This window comes from Electrona antarctica (genome assembly GCF_951216825.1).
Source record: "Electrona antarctica genome assembly, chromosome: 16".
NCBI classification, from domain to species: Eukaryota; Metazoa; Chordata; class Actinopteri; order Myctophiformes; family Myctophidae; genus Electrona; species Electrona antarctica.
In genome coordinates this window covers 9,560,111-9,572,196 of record NC_136797.1, presented here as the reverse complement: position 1 = coordinate 9,572,196, position 12,086 = coordinate 9,560,111, and positions in this window count along the sequence as shown.

The window sequence follows — 12,086 nt, the reverse complement described above, 5'->3', positions numbered from 1 at the left end:
GGCCCACAATGTGCAACACATTATGGGCTTGTAGATCGTCTATTTTCACCGAATGTTTGCCTTATTAATATTATGGTGTGTCCTGACTCCTGAATAGGGACGCGAGGGTTCAGGTGGTTAAATAAGTACCAATGCATTCAGAAAGACAAGTCCTATGCATGAACACATTCAAGATTATAGCAAGCTGGTTCTTGCTGTCTCACTACAAAACACTCAGACACATTTATCACAAGGCTTATTCCTTTTTTGGGTCACATTCTTTCATTGTGTGATGTTTTAAAATGGAAAAGAAAAACAAAAAAGAAAAGACAATTTGTGTAAATGATTCTCATGAAATGTAAATTTTTACCCAATATCTCACTCACGTTATGTGTCCTCACTTTATGATTTCTCATTGTGCCTGTATTAAATGTGTAATATATGAATATATACAAATATATAAATATGACTACTTCATCAAGGACTCTGTGGTTTTTCTTTGTGCTTTCAGAACCTTGTTGCCGGTTTTTGTTCTGAAATGAGCATTTCTGACCAGCAGATTTAGACAAATGGAGCACAATCACTTTTTCTTTCTTCTGTTTTTTTTAGCCCACTTTTCTCTCGTTATGCCAATTAATTCCATCCCACACATGTTGTCTGTTGTAACTGCTATTGTATCCTATTGACTCACCTGCCAGTGAGGAGCCCCCACCGAGAGGACGTAGAGCCTACGTCGCCCCCTCCAGTCGTATAGGGCATTCACAGGATAGTCGAATATTCGACTATCAAAACACTATTCGAAACTGTACAATCAAAGGTTGATTATTCTAATATGTTTTATGTTTAATTTTTTATATCAGTATTGCCTCTAAAATACAACCCAAAGTCGTACACGTTAGTCACACACGTTACCGCAGTGAAATTTGTTCTCCGCATTGGACCCATCTCTTGGAGCGGTGAGACGCAGCACTCGGGAATCATTAGTCTATTTGACCCCCAATCCAACCCATTGATGCTGAGTGCCAAGCAGGGAGACAGACGTCCCATTTTTACAGTCTTTGGTATGACCCGGCCGTGGAGCGAACCCCCGACCTCCCAGGTTCAGGGCAGACACTCTAACCACAAGGCCACTGTCTGGTGGACTTGGTAGGTAATTTCCTCAAAACTACAAAGAGGTCATGGAATTCAGTCAAATTCAGGACGATTAACAATATTCCATTATGTTTTCCACCACGATCGATGATGTAATGTGTGGAATCATTTCCTACATACTCGAATGTTCAGCACCTCCGCATGCACAGTACAACATAAAGCAATATAGCTCACAAAGATTTTCATACATTTTGAAAACTTATGCTGTTATGATCACTCGATTCAGGGGCCCTGTCTGCAACCACATGCTATTAGTATACCAAATTACTTTTCCCGGTGCCTAGACCGTTGGTGGGATTTGGACCCAGGGCCCTGGAGAGAGTCTTACCAGTGAGTGAGCCACCACGCATGCTCCTTGTGTCATGAATTTTTCCTTTTGCCTCGAGTGGTGTTATGGATATTATAGTCTTCAAACGATGCTTTGCTGTAATGGTAAATGGTGCATATATATAAATGGTAAATGGTGCATTTATATAGAGCCTTTATCCAAGGCGCTTTACATAGATACATAGTGCATTACATTCACACACACATTCATACACCGATGGCAGAGGAAACCATGCAAGGCACCAACCAGCACATCGGGAGCAATTAGGGGTTCAGTGTCTTGCTCAAGGACACTTCGACACTAACTCTGGGGGAGCCCACAGGGATCGAACTGGCAACCTTGCGGTAGCCATCTAGCCGCTCTACCCCTGAGCCACCGCCGCCCGGGAAGGCGGTGGGAAGGCCATGTCTTTGTGGTATTTGAACCCAACACCCTGGGAACATGTAGCGAGCTTCTTAACACAGTGAGCCAAGTACCACCATGCTCCTTGTTTCATTACATTTGTAACACACACACACACACACACACACACACACACACACACACACACACAGAGCCCCATACTGCTCCATGTTTGTGAGAGCCTGAGCTTCTGAACTAACTGTTCTTCTGCCCCTTTCAGGAGGAGTATTTGGTCTTCACCGTCGAACCATCTCAGATATGTTTGTCCAAAGACCCGCCGGAGCCATAGAGTTGAGTTATTCTGCACTCCGGAGAGCAGAGCACTACATCAGTAACGTTCATGGACAATTTGCAATTGATGTGACCATTTGATCTCTCGCTCAGACATGAGGAAAACCATCTGAACAAACAGGGATGGTGTTGCTTTATTGCATTAATATGGATCCCCCCTCCTCCTCTCCCCCTGCTCTCCCCAAAGTCCCTGAAGACCTCTGCAGAATAATTCAAATTCTGAACAGGTCACACACTCACACTCACATCCAGATTTTCCACAATAGGAGCAGAAATCTCTATATTACTTCTACCTACAAAACACAATAAATGAAGTAATTAAATTAAATATATGTTCATATCGGATCTCTGTATCTGCCATATTGTCCCTTTTATGCCCATGTAAGGAGATCGCTGATGTCATCAGTATATGCCCATATTATGGGCATGCCCCCTTTTGTACCCATATAAGGAGCCAACAGATTTATTTGCATCTGATTCCATGATGACACATTGAGGTTCGACAACACACTCCATGTTTGGGCGTATAGCTGCCATAAGCCATTATTGAGGGGGGCTATATGTCCAGCTTTGAGGGTCTGTGTAAACACAAACATTGAAGACAAAAGTGGAGGACGCAAATTGTGATTGGCCAGAATGAGATGATGTATGATGATAAGAGTGCCCCTCACTTCACACAAGTGTGATTTTTGAAGGGCACTAGGCCCTCCTATGTCCAGCTTTCAAACATTGCGTAAACACAAACATTGAAGACCAAAGTGAAGACGCAAATTGTGATTGGCCGGAATGAGATGATGAATGATAAGAGCGCCCCTCACTTTTGTGATTTTTGAGGGTGGAAGGAGAAATTAGTCAAATGTCTGCCAAATATGACGTACATTTGTGGCATTCTGATTGGCCAGTATGAGATGATGCATGATGATGTACAATGTTAAGAGCGCCCCTCACTTCACACGGGTGTGATTTTTAATATAATGACAGTAGCTCAGGAGGTGGTTCGCTTCCCGCCGGCATGCAAGGCACCAACCTGCCCATCGGGAGCAATTAGGGGTTCAGACAGAGTCTTGCTCAAGGACACTTCGACACTAACTCTGGGGGAGCCCGGGTTTGAACTGGGAACCTTGCGGTTGCTAGCCGGTCACTCTACCCCTGAGCCACTGCAGCCCTATATTATTTGACAGTTTGGCCAATGTTAGGACAGTTTTTACAGGCGAGTATACAGTTGGTTATACTTTTGATCCAGTGATGGCCTTTTTCTTCACTGTCATCTGGGTGGGGACCCACCAAAATCATGTGGGGACCGGGAGCCCCCCCTGGGGTCCCGGTCCCGAGTTAAAGGACAACTTTAGTTTTTTTCAACCAAGGTTCATGTTTTAGATTGTTATTAGAGAAAGTAAAAGATGAGTGTTATTTTTTTCTCATTTGCTGCTTTCTTTCATTTTAGGGATTTTAGCTATTTGACAGGGGGGGGGCATTCGAACATATTTTACTTTCTCTAATAACAACCTAAAACATGAACCTTGGTTGAAAAAAACTAAAGTTGTCCTTTAAGAACCGCTGCTGTAATAGATGGAACAAAACAATGCCATAAAATCAGGAACAAAACAAAACAAAACTATAATAGCAGATCAACATGCAAACCGAATAGGCCAAAAATTCATTTTTAGCCTAATATTTTCTGCGGGCGAATATTCGGTGCATCACTAAGATCGACCATTTTCAAAATTCCTTGTGCACGTTGAAGTATAACTGCAGGCTAAAGTGTTTCAATGCTTTGTTTCCTGTGGATCTGGAAGTGATGCAGTCGCCATCTGCTGATGTGGGCTACAATACATTAAATCATGGCCTCTGATTGGCTGCCGTTCAAAGGTACCAGCTGTGCACATGGATGCTGTTTTGAGTCTGTCTCCCAAGCCCACTTCCTCTCTGCTCTCTCTCTCTCTCTCTCTTTCTCTCTCTCTCTCTCTCTCAGGAGCAGGAGGTCAGGGCATCATGGTGAACAGTTAGTTTACCCCGGCCCGTCCGCAGCACTACGTCCGTGCCGGAGCACTCTTCGTCCGCACCCTGTGATGGTAAAATTGTTAAAGGAGCACTGAGTAAACATTTCCGTTTACTCACCGCCATAACTACCTACCAGTGACATCATCGGTAAGCACGTTTGCTCATTTCAAAGTTCAGACAACTACTGTAGAAGTTTGGGCCTCACACCTACAGTACGTCGCACCGTTGATTGGGCCAATATGTCCGAGTCGTAGATAGATAGATAGACAGACAGACAGACAGATAGATAGATAGACAGACAGACAGACAGACAGACAGACAGACAGACAGACAGACAGACAGACAGACAGACAGACAGACAGACAGACAGACAGACAGACAGACAGACAGACAGACAGATAGATAGATAGATAGATAGATAGTGTCAACGCTTGATTACTTCTAATCAAATGATTTCTCAACCTTCCGAACATTAAATAAAATAGAACATGCATTTCCATAAATCCTGTGGACTGGACTGTGTAAAGAAGGATTCCGTGTCAATTACAGTCATATAAATCCTGACTTACGGAAATCCCTGGCGTTGTGAAACGTGTTAAGCTCTTTCCCCCGTTTTTCACAATCATGAGTTATACTTCTCTAATGTCAAGGCCAAATGTGGGGCTTATGAAACCTCCTTGAACACATGAAGAGAATAATACCCCAAATATGTCTATTGATTACATACAGTTGGAGGCCATCGATATTGTCCTTTTCTTTTTGCTGAGGTTTGCGTGATCTGCGCAAAAGGACAGTTAACCCATTTTGGGCGGGAACCCCTTTTGGTGTTTTAAACATTATGTTATAATTTAGCTATTGAAAAATAGCAGACCTACAAGAGCTTGTAGGTCTGCTATTTTTGAAAAATCGTGAAAATATTTATTTCAGAAAACTGGAGGATTTAGAAGGATTTTTTAAAATTTTGAGGTCAGGCCTAAATGGGTCAAATGATAAGGGACAATATCGGTGGCACCCAACTGTACCCATGTAGCCTGTAGATGCTCTCCCTGCTTCCCTGGATGAGGGCTGATATGAGTACCGATTTGCATTAGTTTTGGATGAAAGTGTGGCACAAATGGTTGGGGCCTACAGTTGGGTGCCACCGATATTGTCCCTTATCATTTGACCCATTTAGGCCTGACCTCAAAATTAAAAAAAATCCTTCTAAATCCTCCAGTTTTCTGAAATAAATATTTTCACGATTTTTCAAAAATAGCAGACCTACAAGCTCGTAGCGCGCCACTCGGTGGCGCGCTATGAGCTTGTAGATCTGCTATTTTTCAATAGCTAAATTATAACATAATGTTTAAAACACCAAAAGGGGTTCCCGCCCAAAATGGGTTAACTGTCCTTTTGCGCAGATCACGCAAACCTCAGCAAAAAGAAAAGGACAATATCGATGGCCTCCAACTGTATGTTTCAATATAATATAGGCTAAACATGTAGAGGCCTGATGTCAATTTGAAACATTGTGTGCAGGACACAGATAGCTCACTGCTCACACACGCACACACACACACACCCACACATACACACACACACAGCCTTTGTCCGTCAATATACATACAGTAGATCGTATACCTATAGATCCAATGAAAGGACAGTGTGTGATGATGAAGTCCGCCCTGCCCTATGGAACCCTTGGGACAGGGAGGGGACCCTTCCTTCCGTGCCATGTTCACAGAGGCACGTCACAGGCTATCTGTCATGGCTGTGGTGTGTGTGTGTGTGTGTGTGTGTGTGTGTGTGTGTGTGTGTGTGTGTGTGTGTGTGTGTGTGTGTGTGTGTGTTTGGGGGAGGGGATGACTGAGAAGAGACACATATTAAGTCATGCATCAGCATTTCAGTGCCCCCTACGTGTGTACACACACACACACACACACACACACCTCTGTCTCCCTCACACACACTTCAGAACAATGTTGAATGTCAACATTTCAAACGTGCGTGCGTGCGTGCGTGCGTGCGTGTGTGCGTGCGTGCGTGTTAGAGAGAGGGAGTGAATGGGTTACGTTACATAATGTAAAAGTGTGTATGATGAATGAAATCTGTCCATCACGTTACTATCCTGCGGTGGGAGCAAACGGCTCATAACCACAACCAGGAAGTTAACGCAACAGAAGGAATGCAGGAAGATTGCAGCCTTATAGGTGAGCTTAAATACCCCGCGCTTATTGGTCAACTGGTGAGCTTAAATACCCCACCCTTATTGGTCAACTGATGGCCACGACATGCAGCCTATGACGTGTGGGACTTGCGTAGCACTACATGAGCCTCTCGGGTACTGTATATCTGACTGGACTATAACTCCACAAGGTACGTTAAAAACAATCCATAAGGGGCGAGCTCTGAAAGTGTTGTATACCACTCTACAAAAAATGGTATATACCGTTTTTCAAAATTGTATACCGTTTTAAAAAAGTGGTTTATACCACTTTTAACATTTCGGGCGGGAACACTTTTTTGTAACTGTATCTTTCAAGACGAGAACCCATGTTGGTACAGTATATGTACAGTGTATATATAGCAACGATTTTAGAATCGGCCATAGTCCCAAATATGCAGGTTAAAATGGTATACCGTTTGTCAAATCGGTATACAGTACCATTTTGAAAACCTAATATTGTGATTCGAAGCGTATATCGTGAGTTGAGTGAATCGTTACTGTACATGCGCACTAATCATCAATCATAATCAAAATCGTAACCCCAACCTGAATCTCTAACCTCACAATATTAACCATATAAAACAATCTCTCAATTTCTCTCGTGAGGATGAAGAAAGTGATCCTCACAGTGTCGATGTGCAACTCTACACTTCTGTGGATCGTTATATAAGAGAACACACACACACACACACACACACACACAAATGTCTCCCAACTTCTGTGGATAGTTATACAAGAACACACACGCGCACGTGCCCATGGGGATCAATGCAAAGCAGGACGGCGGTGCACACATGCGCTCCATTCACATCGCATCCAGAGAGGAAATGTTCACATTATAAATATTTGGAGTTTGTTAATTGGAAGAATGTGTGGAGCTCACAGTCTGGGGGGTTCTTTAAACACTGCACTGTCTTTGTCCCCGCTGTTCATTATGGGAAGCACGCACGCACGCCACGCCACGCCACGCGCACGCATGCATGCACGCACACACGCACGCATGCATGCGCACCACGTGGGGGGTCCCGACCCACAGTTTGAGAAGCAGTGCCGGTAGTACAATGGTTTATGAATCAATGGTTTTATATTCATTATTTTATTCTTTTTTTTTTTTTTTGACGTGATCGAAAATGTAAATGGTGCATTTATATAGCGCCCTTATCCAAGGCACTTTACATAGATTGTGCATTACATTCACCCATTCACACACATTCACACACCGATGGCGGCGGAAACCATGCAAGGCACCAACCAGCACATCGGGAGCAATTAGGGGTTCAGTGTCTTGCTCAAGGACACTTCGACACTAACTCTGGGGGAGCCCAGATTCGAACTGGCAACCTTACGGTTCCCATCCAGCCACTCTACCCCTGAGCCACCGCCCCGGTTCAGTCTCTATCCTTGTATTACTCTATGTCCGCGACCCACAAATGGGTACGTGTTGCCGCTGCCGCTGCCGTAGTACTGTACTGTATGTCTGGGTGTTGTTTGTTGGAATGGTTCCTCTACTATACTCTTGTTTGTGTTGCGTTATTGTGCAGCTCTCTGCTGTCAGCCTGTCACTCACACGCAACGCACCTTTATATAGACAAAGGCATGCGAGGCCTCTCCCCAAGGGGACGGCACGCAGCAGACTGCTGCTCAGAAATGCAAGCGAAAAACATGTTTGCATGTCACCGTGTTTGCATTACGTGTGCATTATTTATGATGCCGAGGTGATGTTACTGGAGTGTACATATACAGACACAGGGCTGGTTAGAGCAGGAGACTACAGACTGTAGTATAGGACCACCGCAACATGGAGGAATACACATGGAACAGAATGTATGTCGTCCATTACAATCGTAAAGAAACTTAATGTAACTTTACTGGACTAATGGAACTTAATAATGAAAGGTGTACGACTGTACGTGATATATTGTATTTGTTGAAACTTAAAACATACGTTTTTTGTTGTTGTCAGGTTTTTTTTTTGGTTTGTTTGTTTGTTTTTTCATGTTAAAGCAGTAGAGCAGTAGGCCTACAGAGTGATTCCCAACCTGTGGGCCGGGGCTCGCTGTTGGGCCACGAGCAGGGGCGTGCACAGATAGACACCTGCTCTTTTGCCCTCTGGACAGCAATGTGCCCTTTTGAAAGTTAGTTTTCCGTACAAGTTTGTTCATTTTATTTTTGTTTTGTTTTCTTACAGTATGTGGCCCATGGTGACATCGACCAATATTCTGGATTAAAAGCTGCTGGGGGGGGGGGGGGGGGGGGGGTTCCGGGGGGTTCCATGTGCCCTATTTTTTTCACTTGAGCACCGGCCCCTCAAAATGTCTGTGACGCCACTGGCCACGAGAATCTTGAAATTTGAGCCCGGCAGAATACATGGCAACACAAAAGGGATTTGAAAAATATATTTTCGTGACTGTAAATGACGATCAGATGGCAGCTTCCTTAATTTCTCCGCTTCCGGGGGGTCGGACATTGTGGGATAGTTGTCTTGTCTGGCTACGGAAGTGTACAAAAATAAAACGTGGTGGATTATAGAACCAGTGATGGGGGAAAAGTACGTGTGCATGTTTTACTTAAGTAAAAGTATCAATACTGCAATGTAGAAATACTCTGTTATAAGTAAAAGTACGGGATTCAAAATTTACTTGAGTAAAAGTACAAAAGTATTGACATAAAAATGTACTTAAAGTACCAAAAGTAGCAGTAGTAACACTGGAATTGTCAAAATACAGGGCTGAAGTGGTGGTTGTATGTTTTGTAATAATAATCAAAATCTAGAAAGTAACTATAGTAGCTAAGAGTTTCAAATGATTGTAGTGGAGTAAAAGTACAATATTTGCCTCTGAAATGTAGTGGAGTAGAAGTAAAGGTATTGGACAGTATTGGAATTATACTCAAGTAAAGTACAAATAACTCAAAATAGTACATTAGTACTTACTTCCCACCCCTGATTAGAACATGATGCAGTAATTTGGCTGTCACAGTAATAATGTAGGATTCAGGACAAGCTTTCCAATTTGTCATGTCAATAAAATGTACTTCTCTACACAATGATAGACGATACAGCAGCTGATGGTTTGCAGCTCAGGCATGAGGAGAAGTCATCAGATACTTGGTGGAATAAGTAAGTTGTTACAATCCCGTCCGGGGGATAGGAGGGATGAATTGCAACATGAACGTTGGGAGTGAAACTCGTTTTTATTTTAGATTTGCAAGGCTTTGGTTCAAGTGTGTGGTTTTAAAACATGATTTTAAACATTAACAAAATAAACATGCAACATACGGTGCAACTCGATAAATATACAAAATCAATCTAAAACTAATCTTTAGTAATAGAGGGATATGCGCATGCATAAAGTGACTGGCAACTCGAGTGGCAAAGTGAGTTTAACGTTGTTTAACGTCGTTTAATGCAATCAGATAACTAACAAACCTATACAAAATAAAACTACACACCTTCAGAAACAGAAGAAACACACGGTTTTAATGAAGTTTAACCGACACATGTAACAGAAGTACAGCATTACTTAAGTAAAAGTATCAACATCACAATGTAGAAATACTGTATTCAAAATGTTACTTGGGTAAAAGTATCAAAATTGACGTAAAACACCTAAAGTAAAAGTACTCATTGATGTAGAATGTTTTTCAGTTTTCCAAATTTGTCAAAAAAGATAGCAGCTCTACAAACTCAAATCAACATGTGTTGTGAGCTTGTAGATCGGGTATTGTCCAACGGCCAATTCATTATTAAATGGGGCTGAATTAGTTCATCTGCAGTATGTTTTCTAATTACAATAGTAACTAGTAGTAACTAACGTTTTCAAATAATTGCAGTTGCGTAAAAAGTACAATATACTGTAGAAGTACAAAGCATATATCGAAAACATGGAAACACAAGTAAAGTACAAGTAATAATAATAATAATAATAAACTTTATTTGTATAGCACCTTTCATACATAAATGCAGCTCAAAGTGCTTCACAGGGCAGGACACAAAAATAGAATACAATAAAACACAGTCAAGTAGTTAAAATGATAGAACAATGGCAAAGAACAAAATAAAAGTATAAAAACATAGAGAAAAAATAAATAAAAACACAACATGCAGCAAATCAGTCAGGACAGAGTAGGAACGCAGATATTAAAACTCAACTAAAAGCAAGAGTGAAGAGGTGAGTCTTGAGTTGAGATTTAAAAATGTCTACAGAGGGTGCGTGTCTGAGCTGGAATGGTAATTTATTCCAGGCTGTTGGGCCATAGAAGCAAAAAGCTGCCTCACCATATTTTTTTGTGCACATTTTTTTAGGCACTTAAGTAAGACTCGTAAACGCGGGAAGTGAACAAAGCTGTTGTGGCAGTCTGACACACACACACACACACACACACACACACACAGACCTCTGTATCGTTCCAATTTCAGTTGCCCTCTGGTGGCGGGCGGGTGGTGTTACAGCGTGACACACACAGACAGACAGACAGACAGACAGACTGACTGACACACACACAGACAGACAGTTTTGGCCAGCTTCTATAGTTAGTGCTCACTTCGTTCGCAACAAGTACCTCAAAATAGGCATAGGTAAATAAATGTACTTAGTAGTTGTACATTCTACCACTGCAGTTATCAGGCATGATGATGAGAAGTCATCCATGAGCACTTAGTGGAGAGTGAATGTTTCTCATTCAGCTAACGTGTGACTTCAGGCCCAGCAGCAGCAGCACAGCATCAGACTGCTCTATAGCACCTTGGCTTAACCCATTTAGACCTGAGGACCATTCTACAAAATAATGCCTTCTAAATCCTGTGGTTTTCCAACTATTTCACGTCAAGGAACCCCCAGAATTATATGTAATTGGCCTCCGACCCCCATCTGAAAATATGTTGTTCCAGGGACACCCCCAGAAGCAAAGATTTGAGTTAAAAACGTTCGCTGTGAAAGAATATATATTCAAAGATTTGCGCCACGATTTTTCTAAAATAGCAGATCTAAAAGCTCGTAGCTCTATGAGCTTGTAGATGTGCTATTCTTCAATAGCTAAAGTATAACATAATGCTTAAAACACCAAAAGGGGTTCCCGACCGTCCAGAACGGGTTAAGTGCTGAGGCTCGATTACACAGAATCGTCGCTGTCGGGCGGAAACCTTGTATGTCCCAAAAAAACGTTTTCTTTTCAGGTGATGGAAACGGGAGGGGGGGGGGGGGGGGGGGGGGCTGCAGGTGATGGAAACGGGAGGGGGGGGGGGGGGGGGGGCTGCAGGTGATGGAAACGGGAGGGAGTACAAGCTCTAGTAAAGACTTCAATATAATATTGAGAAAAGACGCATTTAAAGCAGTACGTAACTTATTGTTTTATAAATACATATATACTTTTGTCCAATCTTGTATGCCAGAGTATATTAATAAAGGTAATAGAGCATGCACCTCCACTCTAGCCCAGGTGCTGGACAAAAGGCAGTACAAGAGGAAAAAATAGAGTCCGCAACACCGGTATGAATTCAACGTTTCGAATCACTAGGATCTTCTTCCTGAAGAAGATCCTAGTGATCGGAACGTTGAATCAAATAAACCAGTGGAGCTGAGTTTTCATACCGGTGTTGCGGACTCTATTTTTTTCCTCAGAGTATATTAATACTAGCCTATCTGTCTCTCCTTTTTTTTAATGGCGAAAATAGCAGATCTACAAAAAACAGCAAAAGATGAAATAATGATGGAGATATAAGGTTTTCTG